Raw genomic sequence first — 21,725 nt, forward strand, 5'->3', positions numbered from 1 at the left:
GCCGCAGCACATCCAGCGAGAGTTTGGCTTGCTCGAGTCTCGTTCTGTGAGCGGCGCGCCCGTTTCCGCTTCGAATATGGCTTCAGCCGACACCGCCGCTTCGCAGCTCACCAATATCTCTGCATCCATCCTGAGCCAGGACGTGGAAATCCCCCTAGAGGGAGATGAGCTAGGTGGGAAATGGATCACCCCTAGAAAGCCCCGCAAATCTCGTCTTCGGCCCACCCCAACCCCGAACTTCACGCAGTTATAGTGCATCTCCCAATCCTTCCTGCTGGCGCAGCTGTGCAGCCTCTTGGTATTTTGCCGGCGTTCTTGCAAGCCGCACAGCTCCCCGCACAGCTCCCCGCACAGCTCCTTCACGCAAGGAAAATGGACACAACAGGTTCAGCCATCATCACCTTCATCGGAACCCATGTCCCTTACACAGTGTACACTCTAAAAAAAAAAGGTGTCGATTTAACTCTTTTTGGAGTGTAACTGGCTTGTCACAGAATCCACTCTTTTAAAGAGTAACTATAACTCTTCGGAGGCAAGTGTATGTTTAACTCTTCCATACAAATGTTCATTTAACTCTTCTATAGAGAGTCATGCCAATACCTTTGAGAGAGTCAGGGCTACTCTTTTGATGTGTAAGTGTAAGTGTTACCTTCACTCCTTTGTGTAGAGTAACTATAACTCCATGAGAAGTGTTGCCTAAACTCTTTGATAAGAGTAAATTTCACTTTTTTGTGTAGAGTGACTATAACTCTATCAGAAGTGTTGCCGAAACTCCTTGTTGACGAGTGAAGGATACTCTCCAGGAAGAGTTACCTCCATTCCTTCGTGTAGGGTAACTACAACTCTATTACAATGTTGCCTGAACTCTGTATTCAAGAGTTACGCGTACTCGCCAGGAAGAGTTACCCTCACTCCATCGTGTAGAGTAGCCACAACTCTATTAGAAGTGTTGCCTAAACTCTGTATGCAAGAGTTAAACATGCTCTCCGGGAAGAGTTGAATCCACTCGTTTGTGGAGAGTAATGACAACTCCATTAGAAGTGTTGCCTGAACTCTATATTTAAGAGTTAAGCACGGTCTCCAGGAAGGGTAGTTTTAGCGTTATTGTGGAGTAAATACAACTCCATTTGAATTGTACCTTGAGTCCGTATTAAAGAGTTAACTCTGCTCTCTACCAAGAGTTAATGTCACATAGCAGCACACTTGAGCAGTTTGTATGACCCCTCCTTAGATAGTACTTAACTCTTTAATACAGAGTTTAGGCAACACTTGAATGGGACTGTAATTACTCTACAGAAATAATTGTGTGCAGTAAGTACAGACCAATCTGATGTGTTGCCTAAACTCTCTATAAAAGAATTAGCACTCTCTTCAGGAAACCCTAAAATCTAAAAGCAGCTATGTACATGTTCACAAGGAGATGGGTGCAAAGGAAATGTGGAACTGCAGCTGAAAAATGACAAACTATAAAGCATGAGCCTGCACAGAAGCTATAGGTTCTCATAAAAAAGTCAGCACTGAAATAAAACAGTAGAATAGAGTTTAATAAACCAAAATTTTAATTTCAGCACATGGCAAAAAAGGCAAAACCGGCACACAAATTTCCTATGGCTAACAAGTTTTTTTTTTAACTTCGTGATCAAGTCTAAAGCCAAGACGGACTTTATTTGTGCTTCAAACTAATGAAGTGCCCAATCACTACGAGTGACTGGCTTGCTTTTTGACAGTAAGAAATGTCGTCGACTCCGTGCGATGCAAGAACGAGCGCTGCACCAGCCCGTCACCTCAAAGGAGTGGTCCTCCAACACCACAGTTATGGCACTTGAGTCCTCTTCGTCAATTCTCGTCACCGGACAGGTCGATCGGCCGTGTCCCTTTTCCTGTGAAGAATGAATGCTTAAATGCAGACTCAGCAATATTAAAAGAGAGGAAACAGCTCGCGAAGTGCTTTTAGTTAATACCAGTGCACTCATTTGCGAGACAATAGACCATTTTCGAAAATCCCAGGAGCCATTCATAGGATGCGCTCCAATAATTGGCTGGGGCTCGCTTTCTTGCCGATTGAATAAGCGTCCCAACCGAACACTAAGGCAGCACTGATTGCTAGCTCGCTCAGTCGCAAAAATCCAAAACCGTTCGTATCCCCTGCTATGAACACCTAAGAGAAAGATAACCACATCCCTCGCTCTCTCTCTATTTGTTTCCTTTGTATGCAACAGCAGCCATAAGCGGTTGCATTCATTTATGGTATCCTCAAGTTTGCACCCCATCAGAAAAAGGGGGCAAGGAGAGGGGGCAGTTCTCTCCCCCTTCTCCCTGACTTTTGGAACAATTATAACAGGCAATATGGGAGTGAGGGACAGAGTTTAGCTTCCTTGCACATCACCCCTCCACCTTCCAAACAGTAGCAAATCAGCTGGCCTCTGCCCATAGCGGTGCAAGACATAGCTTTATTATATAGACACTAGACTGAGGGGTAGGACGAATGCAATTTCTTAACGTTTGCATTTGTCCAAGTGGCATACAATATGTTAGGAACATTTTTATAGATAAATTAGTGTAAACAACGTATTGCGTTTCAGTGCTGACTGCCATCATATTATAGTTTATTTCACAACTTTAGAAAGGAAGCTAACGAATGCAAGTAACATCTAAGTTTGGGGAGACCAATCATTAAATATTGTAACTACAACTCTACAAGGGGATAATTCGCCATAAAGTACCATTGAACCTTAATAAAAAAAAAGTTGTACCTACTAAAATTCACGAATTCTAAACAAAACAAAACAAGAAGAAAAAGAAATTTAAAAGTAGGCCAAGAACATACAAATTAAGATTGGTGAGTATTAAAATAACTGATAAATATGCTACATGTCAAAACAGAACATGCATCGCGGCGAGCTCAAGTTCTACCACAACCGACACTACTAGAAAGTCAGCGAGCTGCTCATGTGTGCCAATTCATCGTGCTGCTGCGCAATAGATGTGGGCTCTATGTTTTTTATTGCATGCGGATGAACTGGTTGCACCACTCTGAATGCAGGGGCAGGCACACGCATTGAAAGGTCGAATTTAGAGCTCTTTTTTTTCCACATAGTAGAAAGGTTAATCTATAAGTTGCTTAGCCCTACTCTGGCAGCATCACAGCGTCTCTCAATCCTTCATCTAAACTTAAAACATGTTTATTGCAACCTCGACATTTAAGTTCACACCTATGTTTCTACGTTGATTTGAAAGAAAAAAATAAACAGCTTTAAGGAATTGCGGTGTTTGCGGCGCAGAAATATGTAGTTATAAATGTACGCATATTGGGGGGGGGGAGGGGGGGGGGGGGGAGGGGGGGGCCCTCTATATTATTTATTTATTCATTTATTTATTTATTTATTCAAGTTCCCTTAAAGGCCCTCGTTGAGGGCATTACATAAGGGGGGGTACATAACACGAGAGTAGAAAACAGTAACAACGACATATGCGGATACATGGGGTGCTGCAAAACAACTTGGCATCGCCACGAGCAACGGCAATACACAAATTAGACAAGTTATAAATCAAATCGCTGGCCTCCCCTTCAGCTCACCAGTGTCAAATGTACTTTTAAATTATCAGTCCAATAAATACCCTGTTATACAAACAAAATATGACAGTTCAACGGAACATGATGCTTGAATCAATAAATCACTCACGTAAAAAAAAAAAAAAACTTGTCGAGTAAAGACGATTACTGGCAAATACGCTCGCATAGCGCAGTGACATAGCTGACACTCCACAACCACCCGACTAGCTGAATCTTGGTAAAGAAGGACTACTCAACGCCCCGTGCAATTCGGCTTTGGACATACTGGGAGGACTTTACTACAGCACACATCTACCTTCAAAAAGACAGCCATATTTTAACAGAAAAAATGAACTAAATGACTTCAAACACGAAAATACCCAATCAGAACGTCTCTCACAGACTATTGGAATAAAAAGCATTTACAAATAACGCTGTACAGGACCTTTCAGGCCGATCGCTGTGGACTACACGCGGGACTCGTCGGAGACTCCCGGCCCAGAGTTAGACACGCTTCAAACGGATCGGATCATGACAAAACGTGCATTACGTAGCAAGAACACATGTCTCCGATGGTCAAGAAGAAGGAGAGGATCCTCTCATTGTCACTCACGTGCAAAAGAAAGTGGTCCGTCGTGTCTTCGGTCCGTCGAAGCTGGTGGTGACATGTATGGCCACAACGAAGGAAGATCACCGGTGTGTAGGCGCTGCCGAGAGAATATCCAAGGTCTTGACATTCCGCATGTTGAAGATCGCAATTGGCAATAAACCATCGTTCTTACCAGTTCCAGTTGGGGAAGCGTGGATAAAGGAGGTGCCGAGCCGGTTCACCCAATAAAAAAAAATAATAATAAATGTCCGCTAAGCAATCAAATGAACCTAAACAACTTAAGAAACTTACACCACGGTGTCCTGATATGAGCATGTTCATCTTGCCATTCTTGAAAAGAGCTATCTCTGCCGAAAAAAAAAACTCCATAAATTGCGAAGCGCCTCTGCCCCTTTCCAGTTCGCGGATGCGCGTGTTGGACATTGAGGGGACCGTCCCCACCGTCGTCCAGTCCCTACCTTATCGTTAGGCCTTGGTTCACGCGATTCCACTTTGTGTGAGTGTGTGTGTGTGCGCGCGCTTCGCGGGCTGGACTCCGTCACTCCTAAGCTGAAAGTGAAGAGGAAGCTAAGGTGTTCGGTGAGCCAATCGTACATTTGGCTTTAATCACATGATCACGCTCCCTCCCGTAACCACGCGCAGAGAGTGGCGCACGCGATAACTGGCATGGTGGGCTCGACGGTCTTCCGACACTGTCAGCTTAGGTATCAAGGGAGCCCTCCTCCTTCAAGGACGCGGACGCCGAGTCCCCTAGGCTCACAAGAGATTTGGAGGGATTAGTGATGGTGGGTGGGGAAAACGGGAGGGAAATTATTTTCTCAGCACCTCCTCTTGCCCTTTTCGAGGGAGAGATAGAGCTCTTGCTCCCTACGAGGGACCTTCGTAAGCAACCCGTTTCGAGGCCATCGGCGCGCCCCTCCACTACGCTCTTCCCTCTCTCCAATTCGTCGGTTTGTCTCAGCTGGTATTTGCTATCCGGGTAACCAAAAAAACAATATAGTAGAGATTGCTTACACATGATAACTCTAGAACAAGGTGACAAAAAGGAATTGACAGACACGAGCACTGAACTCAGCTTGAAGCCTCATGTCAAAATAAAGAAAAGATAATGATAAATCAAATGTCTCCCAACGAAAAGAAAAGGGGTGATATAAATTGCAAGGAGATTGTCGGCCACTTGGCGTTCCCTCAGAGCACCAGTGAAGCTAACTAGCTAATGCCTCAAAATAAACAAAACAGGAGAGCATGCGCTCAAAGAGACATGCACACAAACATGAGGAATGCGCCACATCGGTAGTCTAAAATATCAACGACATGTGGGCGATCGTACGGGTGTAGTATTATAGCCCCACGTGCAGAATCCTTGTACACGCTTGAACCGCCGTTGTTTCATGCATAACCTAATATCTTGAGGGTCTACAAATGACGGCATGATTACCTTCCACGCGCTCGCGTGCACACTAGCTGTCTCTTAATTAAAAGCAGAATGCTCCGCCGTCACAGTGAGGACCAGGCCACATGATCTGGGAATTCGCGTCATGGGCTTCTGATAAAACTAGCCCTTTGAAGGCAGGGCAAAAGGGCGGGTGCCAGTCGTGGAGCATTTGATATCGGGTGCTTTCGTGCACCACCCGATCGCACATAGGGCATGAACTTTCTGTAAAGCGGTCTTCTTTAGGGAACTTAACAGTCCACTGTGATAAATGTTCGTACGACCCTTTGCTGGATAAAACACAGATTCCGGGCAAGTAGGAACGGAAAACAGAGGGGAAAAATTTCGAGGTGTTCAAAATCAGTGTAAAGGACGATGACAGTTGCATCAGTGCGTCGTCGCTCGTTTCATCAAATAAGAAATTCAGATTCATTTGGCTTGAGGTATATTAAAGTGTGTATCAGTGGCGTAGCCAGGGAATTTTTTTCATGGGTGTTTTTCTTTGCTTAAGCTGTTTGAAAGACACAAAGAAAAGAAGAGACCGGGAAAAGAAACTGCCCAAACACAATTTTGTTTGCTATATTCCTGTTTCTTAGACGACACAAGTCCAACCTTCTTTTCCACCATCTCGTTCGTCCAGTATTTAAAAAAAGGAGAATTTAATGTTAAACGACGAAAGAACGCAGTCAGAAAATATTATAATTGACTTCGAGCAAAAAAGTCTAAACAGGCTCACAAAAAATTACGGTGCGTGCACTTCAATGCGGAACACTCGGGTATCCAATGACTGAAAACTATGGAAAAGTGCCAGAGAATAGCGAAGTTTAGAATACGATTAAACACAAAAACTGCAATGCGCAGAGGGGTAATGAGTGAAGTGAATAGTGAAGCGTCACGCTCATTGCTCCTGCGCGGATCACATTTTTTCAGAAAATATTGTTGTATAGTCATGTTTTAGGCTATTTACGTTCTTCGTTGTTGTTTTACGAGAAAGTGTGAGAAAAATACCAGTTTCTATCATTTTGTGGGGTCTAAACATTTAGTAGAAGCCGCCGTCGGTCGATTGGAAGAAGTGAGGCCTGGTTCACACTTACAGCTAATGCGCTGTCGCCGAACGGAATTGGCCGCGGCAATGCAGAGGGGACGCTACGCCCGGCGGCCGAATTCTTGCAGATTCGCCCGCCGATGCGCAAGTGTGAACCAGGCCTGAGAGTACCCTTTCGGTGCTGATTCGCATATTTCGGTGAATGTTCAAAAGCGCAGCCCCTATTAGCGGCGAGATATTTTGGTGACGCCCTCGTATACGGTTTCCTCTCGTGACGTCATTACCTTACGGACAACAAGTTCGACGGTGTTTATAATTAGCATGGTGGAAGCTATTGCGCTCTGAAACCAACACTACCAACACCGTCAAAATTGAAGTTCTTTCATTACTCTTATTTCTGTCGATGAGAAAACCTTTGCTGACTTCATAGTCACCATTCGGCTAATCGTAGAAGGCCGACCACAGCGACGCTTTTGATCGCACACGTCGCCATCTTTCTGCCCTTGCAAAAACAAGTGTGATCGCGCAGGCACGCGCAACCAAAGCACTACCGAAGCCAGCGAGCTCGCGTTGAAGGCGGAGCGTCTGGTCTCAGCTTGGAACGGAGTAGCAAACGCCCCTGGGACGTTGAAGCCCTCAGGTGCTTCAACGTCCCAGTATTCGGAGTCTAGAAAACAAACGTTCCGATTCAGCGCTGCTAACGAGCATGGTGGCCAGGATTGGCAGCAGGCGGGTTACATCACGATACAAAGCCTCTGGGCAAATGCAAGTTGCCTGTACCGCCGAGACGCGCTACGCGGTGCGGTGTCTCCACATCTGTGTCAAAACCAGTACTTCCCCTGCGCGGATCACATTTTTTCAGAAAATATCGTTGTATAGTCATGTTTTAGGCTATTTCCGTTTAAGTTTAAGAAAAAAATACTAGTTTCTATCATTTAGTGGGGTCTAAACATTTAGTGGAAGCCGCCGTCGGTCGATAGAAAGAAGTGAGAGTACCCTTTCGGTGCCGATTTGCATATTTCGGTGAGTGTTCAAAAGCACAGCCCCTATTAGAGGCGAGATGTTTTGGTGGCGCCCTCCTATGGTTTCCTCTCGTGACGTCATTACCTTACGGACAACAAGTTCGACGGTGTTTATAATTAGCATGGTGGAAGCTATTGCGCTAAGCAGGCGGGTTAAGCTAAGCAGGCGGGTTACATTAGGATACAAAGCCTCTAGGCAAATGCTAGTTGCCTGTACCGCCGAGACGCGCTACGCGGTGCGGTCCCTCCACATCTGTGTCAAAACCAGTACTTCCCCAGGAAGTGTATTTAACAAAACGAATGCTCCGCACAGGCCGCCGATTTGATCGAAGTCGAGGCTTGCGACATAGAGACCGACGTCGTTGGCCACAACATCGCACTCCCCTAGGGCGGACGATGCCGCCTGACGAGAATGTGCCGACTCTAGCTGTTGGAGACGGTGATGACACGCTTGAAGTTGTAGGTCAATAATCTTTCTTAAAAAAAAGAAGAAAAAAAAGAACGTCAAGAACGGCTTGGCTTTTGAACTCATTTTTGAAGAAGTTCCACGACTCACGTGCTCAACGCAAGCATGTAAACATTACCCACTTCGGCGATTAAAGAAGTCAACTAGATACGCTTTGAAACCAAGTGATTATGAGCATTACAAATATGCTTCAACAGTGCATATGCTGTCGCTTTTCTCTGTTGCTTCTTTTCTTTTTTTTTTTTAACGATGGGGATGTTTGTGTGTGTGTGTTTTTTGCATTTTTGTGCCATATTGAAGCTAAATAAGCGCAAGCGAGTGAACCCTAAAAAAAAAAAAAAAAAAAAAAAAAACGGAGCAAAAAAAAAACGCTAAGCTGTTTGTTATTTTGTCGTCCGGTTTTCTCCGCATTGTAGGGTTCGTAAAGTCAAATCATTGCTATTTTGGAATTTTGTTGTGCTGCCCTGAAATTGTCGTCGAGTCCTTGACACTCAAAGGGTAGGGGAACTTTAGTTAAGCCGCCTGCATTCCCCGAAGCGAGGCCAGCGTCTTTCGAGGTCAGGATTTCGCTGCTTTTATGACGTCGGGAGCTAAGCCATTCGCACCTGCGAGCCTGAAGAAAGGCTTCGGTTACAAACGTGGCCGAGTTTGGAGAGGGCTGTTCGAAGAGCCGGAGCCGGAGATGTGTTTTTCACGCAGTCCACGGACAGCGTCGTCTTTTTCGTTTTGCTTCGGTATGTTGTGGGCATGCACCGCTCCTCGCCGTAGTGGATTGTCGAAACGAAACACACACACACAAAAATACTGACATTGGAAAAGTGGAAGCGGTAAAGGGGGACAACCATCAACCATGAAACTTCGGCGGTGTTCCGACCCTTCAACACCCAACACCCCGTCCCCTGGCTACGCCGCTGGTGTGCAAATACGTTCGTGTTTTCCAAATAAAATTGAGCTGCCGGTAGCCGCTCTGAGTTTGCACTACTACTTCTTTCAGTTCGGTTGTTTGTTTTTTCTGGCGCTTCTAAAGGCCCGTTCACACTCTTGCAACCGAGTACGACCGAGAGAGACCAAACCGGTTTTTAAGCCTCTTGCGATCTCTTAGGACCAGCTCCACTCAGCGCATCCGGTCCCAAGAAGTCTTTCTCGGTCGTACTCGGTTGCAAGAGTGTGAACGCGCCTTGAGTATACGTTTGTTGCAGCTGACGTCACTTCCGGCTAAACTGTAGGTCAAAACCAACATCGTCGTCTACTATCAGTGCCTTGTCACCATGTTGGAGGCAAAAAATGTTCTTCTCCTGACACGAAGCGCAGTCCATAAACCCGTAGTTAGGGTACGAAGCTTTTCTATCAAGATCATAAGTCAACATAATAATCTAAAGCGAAAGTCCCATGCGTTTGGCCGCGACGGGAGGGCGATGCATAGACGCGGACATCGGCGGCCTCATTTGGTGGTCCCTATAAGCTCGTATCGCTGGCGACGCATATGCACGAAGGAGCAGCAAAAAACCACCTGTAAATTCTGCAGTTTCTTTTTTTTTTTAATTAGCAGAAAAAACATTTGAATTGCGCGTTGACAAAATTAAGTAAAGGTAGGCTGTATCAACTCACTTATTAAAATATCCTTGCCCATCTCCCCGCCCCCCCCCCCCCCCCCCCAAAGAAAAAAAAAAAAAAAAGAAGCGGCTAGGGAAAAAAAAAACCTTCCCCGGAAAAAGAAAAACACAACAACAACAAAAATCTGCGCCGAACAGCGTCGAAAATGCGCCGACCCCATAGCGGCGCCATCTGTTGACAGCCCGTGATATCGCGAGGAGAAACTAACTCTAGCTACAGTTACTCTAGAGTTCGAGTGAGGGTTAAGGGAGAGTATCATCGAAAGAAGCGGTCGCGAAAGAGTAACTTGGATGAAGAGAGGGTTAAAGTAGGGTAACTTAGGGCAGTTACTCTCCTTTGACACCTTTTTTTTTTAGAGTGTACTACCGTCGCCTCGAATTTCGCTGCCGTCCCCTAAAACCTCGAGCCCATCATTGCAACAACTGTCTCAAGTACGGGCACCGTACGCTGGCCTGCCCGGGCAACCAGTGACGCTGCCCCACGTGTTCCACCACCCTGGCCCACCCGGACGAATCTCATCCCTGCACACCCTGGTTTGCCTTGCTTCAACTCGCAGTGTGGTTCTCAAACAGGGCACTTGGTCCCGAATAAGCTGCTGCACCTTCACTCACTCCACGAGACGCATCCCTCAACAGTTTTAGCGGTATGTAAAGCGTGGATGCAGGATTCGGTTTATGACAGTCACATTGTCGATTGCTACAGTGGAGCACACTGCTTACAGAAAAGATTGTGCTAAGAACTGTGGAGGTGTGCTAGTCGTGGTACCTTTACCTTTACCCTTTTGGTGACCCCGTAACCTGAAGCTGGAACCTCCCACAAGCATGGCAAGGTGTTGCTATGCTGTGCGTGATGCCCGGCTTCCGTGAAAGCTGAGTCCTACGATTTGCCCAGCGTGCCACTGGTGCTGATTAACACAAATTATTTAAATGTATGCATACTAGAAGTCTTCCAGTTGAGTCGCTTAGAGTGCAGTGTATACCATGGAACCATTTCCAGTGGCCCAAACGCTCGACAGTTCAACGGGACAGTGTGCTCAGTGCAATTGTTCTCAACATGTTTATTAATCGTGATAATGCCTGCCTGATATCGACTCCCCTGCTGCTACGGATGACCAGAAACCACGAGGGTTTGCAGAACAACATCGACAAGGTCTACTATAAACAACCACCTATGCTTCTTCACATAGCATTTTAAGTAGTTTTGTCCAAAACATGCGGAACACTGGGTCTTTTACTTTGCGTATCCAGTCGATGAATGAATGAATTTGGAGTTTTCTGGCGCAGCAGCAAGCGTATCCAGTGGAACCGGCCATAGCACACTTAGGTGTTTTCCACAGCCCTGGTCCTGCCACACCTAAAGTATTGCAGCTCCATATGAGACTCCTATGAGGTTGATCTTGTAAGATCAGGTGAAAGTGTTCAGCAAAAGGCGGCAGCTTACGCTATTCTTCGGCAGCCAAGCTCTCTACGGATCACTCACTGCTCTGACATTGTCTGGGATTCTGGCCCTTCACTGGTTGGCCAGAGGTGACCTCAAGTGTGGCCCTTAAGTGGGTCATCTTATTCTGCCTTCTAGACAACGTTGTGGAACTGCAAGGTCATGTGACAGCACTGAAGGGAGTTGTTCGCAAGAATTGTGCCGGTGCCTTTCAACCGTTTCCTACCATAGAGCAACAACATTCCTTCTTGGTGTGGTCTTCACTGTTCTGGCAATCTCTCTTTGTGCACTCATGCAGAACCCCCTAACAATCATCACAAGGTCGAAAACGTCTGTAGGCATGCAACTCGTCAGCTTCACCCTCAGTGAAGTGAAGCAGAGCCCTATGTGCTTTACTGGGAATTATAAACTTTTACTTAATTTCTATCCTGTTTCTTCCATCGCCCCTTTTATCTGTTCCTTTTGCAGGGTACGGTAGGATTCTTGGTAGCCCCTGGCCTCTTTACTATAAGGAATTGCTTTTAGCAGGATTAAACGTTAAAAGCACATTTAACGCTTTTATCCTCTACTATAGTATGCATTGACACACAACTGTATGCTATTTTATTCTACCTATCACTGCAAACAATTTTCGCCCCATTTTACGGAAAAAGTTGCTGGTTCGATATAGCAAAAAACGGGTTTTATGTCCGTTAACTAAGAAACGGACACAGAGTCCGTCAGAATTACGACAAAAGTGTTTGTAAAATTACGGAAATTTTTTACAGTGCAGTGTATTCCTGTTTTTCGTGCGTTTGAGTCGCGGCCGTGATTTTTCGTCGTGAACGACCAGAGTACATCCATGCCAAATTTTCGGAAATGGTCGTTTATTTCGTCGGAGTCCATGGAATCATTGTGCTGTATTTGTTGGACGCATTTCGACAAAGAGCTGCTCATCGGCGGCCGCGAGACTTCTGTTGAATGTGATCGACCGCCTTCAACCTCGGCATTGTGTTTGCGTTGTTTTGTGCTGCACGAATCGGATTACGCATCTATCACGACAGAGAGGTGCTCATCGGCGATCGCGAAACTTCCGCTATATGTGAGCAACCGCCTTCATCCTTGACATTGTGTTTGTGGATAGTTCTGTGCTGCCCGAATCGGATTATGCATCTATCACGGATTACATCAGATCGCGGTTTTATTTGCAAGTACTCTGCAAGCATGCTTCTGATAGTAGTCCAAGGGGGCTATGTTCGACAAATGTTTCATTTCTCCTAAAAAGAAACGGAAGTGACGGAAGCGACGATATCGCGTTTGATTGGTTAGAAGGTCAAATGGCGCAAATGGGTAACTTTCGTCATTTGAACCTCTAACCAATCAAACGCGATATCGTCACTTCCGCCACTTCCGTTTATTTTTAGGAGTAACGAAACATTTGTCGAACATAGCCTCCCTGCTTCCGTTTCAATAGACCATTTTACGGTTTACAAACATGAACTGCCGCTTACGTCCCAAGCAACTCCCGGTCGTACCGTCTTTGCAAGCCTGTCAGTTTTGTCCACGTCACCAGTGCAAGGAAGCATAAACGTCACAAGAAAAGTACAGTTGGAGATTCAACTAGGGCCTTCGGTTGTACAATTTGAAGGGGTTATGAAACAATATCCGGTTGAAATATTCATGACCTTACACGCAAGGACCGCCAATGGTTTAGAAGCGTCTTGGTCGTGGTGGAATTGCGAGGATAAAAGAGAACTATTTCTTTAAGTCTTGCCTTCGCCAAGTTTGATGACGTGCGCGTGAACGTAGCTTTGCCCTTTGGCACGCTTGCAATTGCACGCACTTGCCCGCATAAGCACAGACATGACTGCGGCCAGATGACCTGCTTGCAATCGTCTATAGAGAATTTTGTAGAACCTGTTAGAACCTTGATTAAAAAATGTAAAGTGAACCAGGCATTTGCAGTCATTTTTTCGTGCACTCTTTTGGGTTATTACGCCCTAGTTTATGGGTGTTGGTAATCGCGCCTTTTTTTATTTCCCTTTCTGGCGGTGATACACCCAATTTAGAGGGCGTACTGCGCAGTCATGACGCCCTAATAAAAAGGTGTACAGTGGACTCACACCCTAATTTAAGGGTGTTCGGAATAACGCCGTCCTTTAAGGGTGTTAGAGAAAAACACCCGATCTTAGGGGTGTTAGGAATAACGCCCTTTGTTTAGGGCGTTTTGCTACGCCCAAATGGGTGTTAGTTATAGGACAAGCCATTTACACCCACAAGGGTGTTACGATGTTTAGTGTGCAGCTACGGCAGAGAGATGGCCTCGTAGACTCCTTATATCAAGTCGCTGCCACAACGAATAGCGGAAGCAATTAGCGTAAACGTAGCCTTCACCAGCTACTAGGCAGGCCCTCCGCGCTCTTGAGAAGGCCAACAAGTCGTTGCATGTGTCTTGTTTTTGTTGTTGCTGTTTTTTCTTTGAGGAAATAAATATTTTAATATTATGGCACGCGAAGGCCGTAATCTTCTTTGCACTACCAGAGTTGAAAGTAGTTCTAAAAAGCAGTAATCGACAGTTCTAACAAGTATGGCGCTAAAAACGATGTCAAAGGTCTATTGAGCATGAAAACAGACGGTTCGTGACGGAAACATATATGTTCACTCGTCTGTTACGATAAACTAAAATGGTATATAAAAAGCAAACTGGACGTTCACCGCGCACCAGCGTATTGTGCGTATTTAAAGTTCACTTATTGGATACGTGTCCTAACACGTGAAGAAACGCTTCACTGGAGAGTCGAGAAGGCGATTCTCGAAGCATTTCTCACGTTATTGAACTTGGCAACGTGATATGCAAGAAATTAGCAGCCACAAACACCCCACTTTACAGAATGCTGATAGTGCACCTGCTTCCACCGTTCGCACTCGCGGGAAGCGTGCTCGCTATCTTCCTCGCGGAAAGCGTGCCCGCTGTCTGCTTGCAGCGCCATCGGGGACGTAGCGTTGCGTCCCAGAAGCGATAAGGAACGATTAAAACCTCCGGTAAAGGAATAGATCGAGAGGAGCAGAGGGGCCATCGGCGCCGGCATACACGCATGCGCGTACTTTCCTATCAGTTCCCACGAGCGCGGCTAGATTGCGCTGCAATGCAGTTGGGCCACCGCTCCCGTGTTCTTAGTTACTTCTGATCGTGACTGTACATACGGGTAATTACAAATATACATACTATTCTACGTACCTTACACTATTTTTTCACAAAGTCCCCACACCGGTTTAGACATTTGTCCCATCGCAGCACTAAATCTGAGATGCCATTGCGGTAGAATTCGTCCTGCTCCCCGAATGCTCATTGTCATACAAGACTTCACGGCCTACTGTGGAGTCACACCACCACCACCTCTCAAAGCGACACCTTTTCCTACACGTGGGCTGCATTTGCCTGTGGATTTCGATTGGCGTTCATCCCTCGCTCCATAGAAAACGAATCACACTTTTTTGCTCGTACACCGTGGATGTGTGAAGCACAACTGCCATCTTCAACTAGGGAGCCTTCATGTGCGCTTTGCTAGGGTGGTGCCACCTTTTGTAATACCACTCGCTGACAAACCAGCAGCCATTTTGGTCTCAGCGATAATCCGTGGGGCTTATAACCCTCGCGGAAACAAGCACCTTATCTCACAAGTTCGGAGCAGCGTTGTGGAACCCATGGAGGAAAGATTAGCATTTCCCCCCTCGGATGGGGGGACCGATAGACACAAAGTCCACTTTCCGGCGCACGGGAATCGCACGGGGAAACAATGAGGAACAAAATGGCGGTGGGGGAAAGGGAAGCAGGCAGTTGGCATCAATCTATGCGAAGTGCACATGAAGGCACCCTATCTTCAACAACTGACAGCAGCGCCCTGCTGCGGAGCTACCGGCAGGGAAGGCCGGGACATTTGTCTAAAAAAACAGGGGCAAAGACTTTATGATTCGCCCTTGTACGAGTATCTTAATTCACTACATAAAGCCATAATTTCTTGTAATATTATTCTTGAGGTGAAAATTAGTATAGTGTCTGATACATTTCAGTTCTGTAGTTGTCCTAACTTGCTTGCATCTTGATAGGGTGGTTTCACTTGATGCTGACATGTGGTTTGTTTTCTCATTTTTGTTGATTCTTTTTATCATGTTGCATTGCATATCTGTTTTTTTTTTTCTTTTCAACTATGAAGCCATTGGCAGTGTACTATGGGTCGCTCTGATATATTTAAGCATGCTTTCAAATGTGAAACCCACAAATTTAAGTTTTTTCTGTTTTTTTTTTAATTAAAATGTTGTCTGTTCATAACTGATTTGCAAATTTTCTAGCTATATGAATGAGTCATGGCACTTTGTTTTTGTACATAGTGTGGTGAATAAAACGGCATTGACGGGTAATATAGTTTTGACAACATTTATTTTATTATGTATGCTCATAATTTACACATAGGGACTGTGCAGTACTTTGGATCACAAAGATGCTGCCTTGTAATGGTCGCCAGAAATGTGAATAGGCTTGTTGCTACCTAACTACTGGTAATCTAGCTTGCATTGAGTACCTATCTGCTTCAATGATAGAGGCAATCTTTTTATTCATTACTTTTTATTGCATGATTTTGCTATAGTTTATGCTCAACTAGGGAAACGACTGCAAACCTGAAGGCCACTTTATGATGAAATGACTATTAGATTGCCCAAAGTCGGGTTGTTTGAATTTTCAGTATTCTGCTTTCGGCTTTTGTATTTTTTAAGGTCGGCATACCGTTTTCAGTTTCCGTTCTAAACAAGTTTTCGGGTGTGTTTTTTTTTTTTTTTTTTTGTGAACATTTGTGGACATGTAAGCTTATCATTTTGTTTTTCGTGAATGTCACCTGGCATCATAAAACCCAAGAGGGAGGCAAAAAAGGACTGACGAATCTTGTTGTTGTGTTTTCCTCCTTTCTTGCACCCTCTCAGGTTTTAGTCTACCGAACAACAACCAGCTTGCCCGCCTAATAGCTTTGCCTTCGAATATGTCGCTATCTCCATTTATTTCAACACTATATTGTATTCGTCTTGATTGTTCTTTTGTGTTCTGTGGGTGGCTAGTAATTGATTGGACTCAAACATTACAACAGATGTAAATAAAAATGAGATATTTTTGTTAGACATGTGTCTACTAGTATTTATTTACTTTTTTTATTTATTTATTTTATTTACAGAAACAGCCTGCAGCGCGGAAGCATTATAGCAGGGAAACACAAAATAAAACGCATGCTCACAAACATAAATGCAATGGCAAAAATACAGTAAATACTGTTAAATAAAAGAACACATACAAACTCTTGAATGTTAGAACACACAAACTCTTGAATTTTTTTTCTACAAAACATTGTAGAAAAAACAAACGCACCTACCAGCCCAGACGAGTGAGATATCCTATCAGGTAGCATCTTATGTCTCACTGATGGCGCAATCACTTTAATTATAATGGATACACACATACTTGCACAAGTTTCCTTCGGAAATGTGCGCCCATTTTCTGTTTATCACCCTGATTTTAAAAGACACCCTCTCGATGTTCGTACTTCAGGCTGGTAAGTTGAGGAGACACAGGGCTGCAGTAGCTAACATCGGCCAGTCAATCTCATGGGAGTGCTGAAAGACCAACTGACGCCACATTTTCAAGCACTGTGTATCTCGTGTATTCGCTAAAGTCGGCTGTAAAGCTCGAATCGAGTCACCGTTCTCAAAGTGCTGATCCCACCGGTCTAGAAAACACTCACCTTTTCCGGTTAATACTGAGTTTTGAATAATGATTTCAGCATACTTCTATGAAAATACTTATACGGCCTCTTTCAACCCTAAACGGGGCATGACAAAAAGTGGGAAACAAAACACTTTTTTTCGGTTTAAACACTAAACGCGAGGCCTACATATATATGAGTGCATGTGCTTTATTTCCCTGCGAGTTTGCATTATAACAAATTAATTTCATGTATGCTAACTAAATTCCGAGTGATTCTTTTCCATAGTTTTAATGCATACGGCTCGTATATCACAAACGGAGAATTAAGATAATTGTTGGTGATCATGCGTGGAGTTATTAAAATTAAAAATAAAAGAGACTCCAAGGACGAAATGTACATATCACATCGTAAACGGCATGCTCCTCGCATTTTAAAGTAGTGTCCTAACCCCGGAAATAAGTTCGAACAACGCTTCATAGACTGACACTGCCACGCTTTATCGGCCTACCGTTTCGTCGACGCGAGATTCATCGACAGCTTCTTTTTCGCGACCTAGCCTGAAATCGCCTATTTTGTAGGATATGCCAAGATGCGGAGCCACCTCGACTTTGGGCTGCTTATTCAGCGAGGCGGTGGCGCATTCCCCCGACTATTTAACCTTTGAGCGAAGTAAAGCAAAGCAATGACCGCGCGGTCTGTTTGGAAGCCGAACTTTATTGCCGCCGCGACCGTCCGATGCGCACTGCAACACTCGTAAGGACCGGGGATGTGATGTCGATAAAACATAAAGTGTCGACGGCAAGTCTACCGACTTTTCGTTGGTAATGAAAGGCGTGATGAAGCATATGCGAAACGATGGACCCTACCTTAAGTACGGGTTTCCACGGTGCGCATGATTGATTGCAGACGAATGCACAGTTGCCGGTGAATAGGGGGCTCAGTGTGTAAAGAGAAATCGCGTGATATATTAGTTCTGTCAGCGCCTCGCGAGCCCTCGACTCATCAGATGCTGGCAAATATGTCGCGACCCATATATCAAATGTTATTAAACGCCTCTGACGGCGCCGTCAGAATACCGCGAGTAACAATTAATCAAGCACTTTTTATAAACATTGTGTGCAAAGAAAGCCCCGACGGCCGGGCAATAAGACGCTTTCGATGAACCCGAAGTAAAACATAAAACTTCTGACGGACCATCGGACCACCTCTGATGGTTCATCAAGAATGTCCAACAGACCATTAGGCGCCGTCAGGAACTTCTGACAGACCATCTAAACGCATCTGACGTTCCATCAGATTTTTTGATAGTCCATTAGACTTTCTTGATGGTCCCTCAGGAAGCCTGATGGGCCATCAAAGAAGTCTGACGGTCCATCAGGAAAGTCGGATGGTCCGTCAGGAATGGGATGATGGCCTATCAGACTTTCTTGATGGTCCATCAGGAAGCCTGATGGGCCATGAAGGAAGTCTAATGGTCCATCAGGAAAGTCCGATGGTCCGTCAGGAATAGGCTGATGGTCCATCAGACTTTCTCGATGGACCATTAGGAAGCCTGATGGACCATCAGAAAAGTCTGATGGACCATCAAGAAACTGTGATGGTCCATCAGGAAAACCTGATGGTCTTTTCAATCGGGTAGTTTTCTGCCGGCAATAACTTATTGACCTTACTCCGTAATATACAGCTATTAATGTTTGCCAAGCGCACGAATAATTTCTAACTGCCGAATGTCGAACTTCGGCAAATATGTAAATATTTTTTGCCGAAGTAATTTCCTAGATTAAAATTCTAAGTATGTTTTATTTAGACATGAGAAGAACAGCACACAAGGACGAAAACACAAAAAAAGAACATTGAAAAAAACACGCTCAAGCGCCTTGTGTGTCGTATCTAAATTATTTACTCGAAGTATACCCTCAATTTTCTCTGGAAATTAACAAACAGCACACACACAAAATAAACATAAAGATCAAGAGCCCCATTTCAAGTGCACGAATGGGAACAAGAAAATCAAAATTAAATATCGGACCACGCGTACCTGAAGTAAACAGTGTTAAAGGCCACTGTACAGACCGGCCATTCTGCAGGGAAGATAAACCCCCTAGCTTCCTCCTCTCCTGCGAGGGTAGCTGAGGGTGGAAAGAAGGGACTAAGTGGGAAGAAACTGTCCCCGCATCGCGGGAGGAAACAAAGCTGCCGCGGTGTGTAGTTCGGGGAGAAGGGATGTTGATGCGTGAAGAATGGGCCTGTCAAAACGTGACCTCGGACGCCGGATGATGGTAGGTTTGAGCATTCTGCAAAATTACCTGCCACTTGAGGCGGCACACAGAGACCGGACACAGCGACACATTCTTGGAGCAAAAAAGTTGAGCGAGATGTGAGTATAGAAATTTGGTTTTCTCGTGCGATCTTTGGTGTTCTTAGTATAATTAGAAACATGCGTCCAACTTTTACCCCAAAAATAAAGCAGTTGACATGTGAATATATTTTCGCTGTTTACTGTCAAAAAGACGGGAGATGTTTTGAGTCTATTTTTTCTAGACATGTTGTAGCCTTCCAAAATGCTTGAAGAATAAAATTTAAAATAAATCTAGAATCCTCGGAATACACCGGTAGTACTTTTACTTTCGGAGAAGTTACAATTGTTCCAAGATTGGTGGGTAAAATGATTTTTTTTTCGTGCTTACGCTTTAGAAAGATGATAACTTTCGCTTCAGCCTGTAATAAAATATAAAGCATCGGTGACGTTCTGCTTTAAAAATAAAAAAAAATTGACCACCATTTTTTTTTTCTGCTTGCAGATTGGCGCTGTTGCCATTCCCGAAACAATGGAGTGCATGGAATGCTTTTGTTGCCCTTGCACCGTACTGCAAAGCCACGTGAGGACTGGCCAGGGTCAAGAGCCGTCGCAAAAAATCCCGGTCTGTGGAAGATGTCCTACAGGCTCTACTGGGGGTGCCTTGCTAATCTAGGAGTGTGGCGTGACCCGAGATACTTGGCAAGGAAGCGAGAAGGCGGCCATGGAGTCTTCATGAAACGAGAAATGGTGCGGGCATGCGTTGTGAACCATGTCCGAGCCCTGTACCCGAATACTCTTGGTGTCTCCTACGTAGGGCACAACTGGGATTAAACGTCAGTATTGAGCTATCAAACAACGCTTCTATTGTTTATAGTTGTCTTACAGATCCGAAACCTGCAAACTATGAGAAACCTACGTGTAGTTGTGGCAGAGAAGAAACCATGGCACGCGCCATACGCATGAACACTTACCACGGCAGCTAATGAAAGCATGCGCCATACACTGGTTTACCTGAATAAACGCCATGACATTGATACCTCTGATTAGCGGTGCTTAGGCATTTCAACAAAAGGTATATTTACTTCAGCACATAGCATGCACGTGACGTCACGGTAGGAAAGAACGGGGCCCCCCGTTCAACGATGGTGGACTTAGCATGTGCCCTTACCAACACGTAGGAAGAACAGCCCGGAATGCGTTGCCGTTCAAGCTATTTTCAAGACAAGTACATAGTTTTCGACGTGGGAGTTTGAAAAGAGGTATCGAGCTTACGACGATGACGTTCAACCAGTACGTGCGAACCTTTTCAGCGTCGGTGGGATCGCGCTACGCAAAAGCTGCCGTGTCGGCAAAAAAAAAAAAAAGAAAAAAAAAAAGCTTCTTTACACGGTTGAAGGAGTATAAACAAGTGGAATCACACATTTAGTGGACGAGCAGTTCTAGGAGCCGCTACAGAAAGTTCTTTCAGGTAGCGAAGTTGTTCCGATTTCGCGAAGTACTGATAAAGATCGCATGGATTACCATGTCGCGTGAGGCACAAGCCTGTGCTTCATACGCACGAACGCTTGAATGCATGCCCAATCGATGGAGAGCACGTACTCCCACCATAAATTTCAAGTGGACCGCACGGCAAATTATAGATGACAATACTTTACCTTTTCTCACCAAAATCCTGAGTCACTGAAAAAAGAAAAAAAAAAATCTTCTCGGGACTGTAAGGAAAGGGAGCATACGAAAATATTATGAACGGGCCTATGGCGATGTTGTGTCAGTATAAACTTCTTGTTTGTTTCGTAAAACGAAACGGCGCTCACGACTATGAGGTAAGGAAAGTAAGAAAGACACTTTGGGCTCTCAACAATTTTTATTTACATTTTATTTCCCCGTGCCGGGTAATTATGTCGAGCAGGATCCTTGTAGCTGCAAAAACAATAAAGTCAGCATATGAAATATTAGATAGTATGTATGTAGCATGCCAGAAGTAGGGTGCCTTCATGTGCGCTTTGCTTAGGGTGATGACATCTGATCATTTGCTCTTAACGCTTCTGCTGTTTTTGTTTGTTTTATCCGGAGCGCGAGAAAGCGTTTCTCCCGGCACGACCTCTTCCCATCGACAGTGCCACGACAGCATGTTGTACCCGGCTATTTCTTTGTATGTTTTTCCGAGAGCGCGTGTTGTCGGTATAAGTGCTAAAAAGAATGAAATTAGCCTAAATAGAAGGACATTGAGGCACCCTAGCCAGACAGAATAAAAAATGTATCCTAACTTTATAATATGGCGATGGTAGTCCATATTGTTCCAACAGTTGCTAGTGTGTTTACAATGCTATAAGTTTCCGTAAGGAGCACTAGCAGTTCCTTTGATTAAGTCAAGATTGGCAGTTGTTCCTGACTTACCAACATATCAGACGGGAATTTAATTTCATTTAGGCCTGATGGCAGAGAAGGAAACGGCCGAATAGAGCGCGCCACTACGACATTGCGCGCCATTGTGACACCGCGTGTTTACCATGCGACG

Source organism: Ixodes scapularis, unplaced genomic scaffold (assembly GCF_016920785.2).
Source record: "Ixodes scapularis isolate PalLabHiFi unplaced genomic scaffold, ASM1692078v2 PGA_scaffold9__187_contigs__length_104089568, whole genome shotgun sequence".
Taxonomy (NCBI): Eukaryota; Metazoa; Arthropoda; class Arachnida; order Ixodida; family Ixodidae; genus Ixodes; species Ixodes scapularis.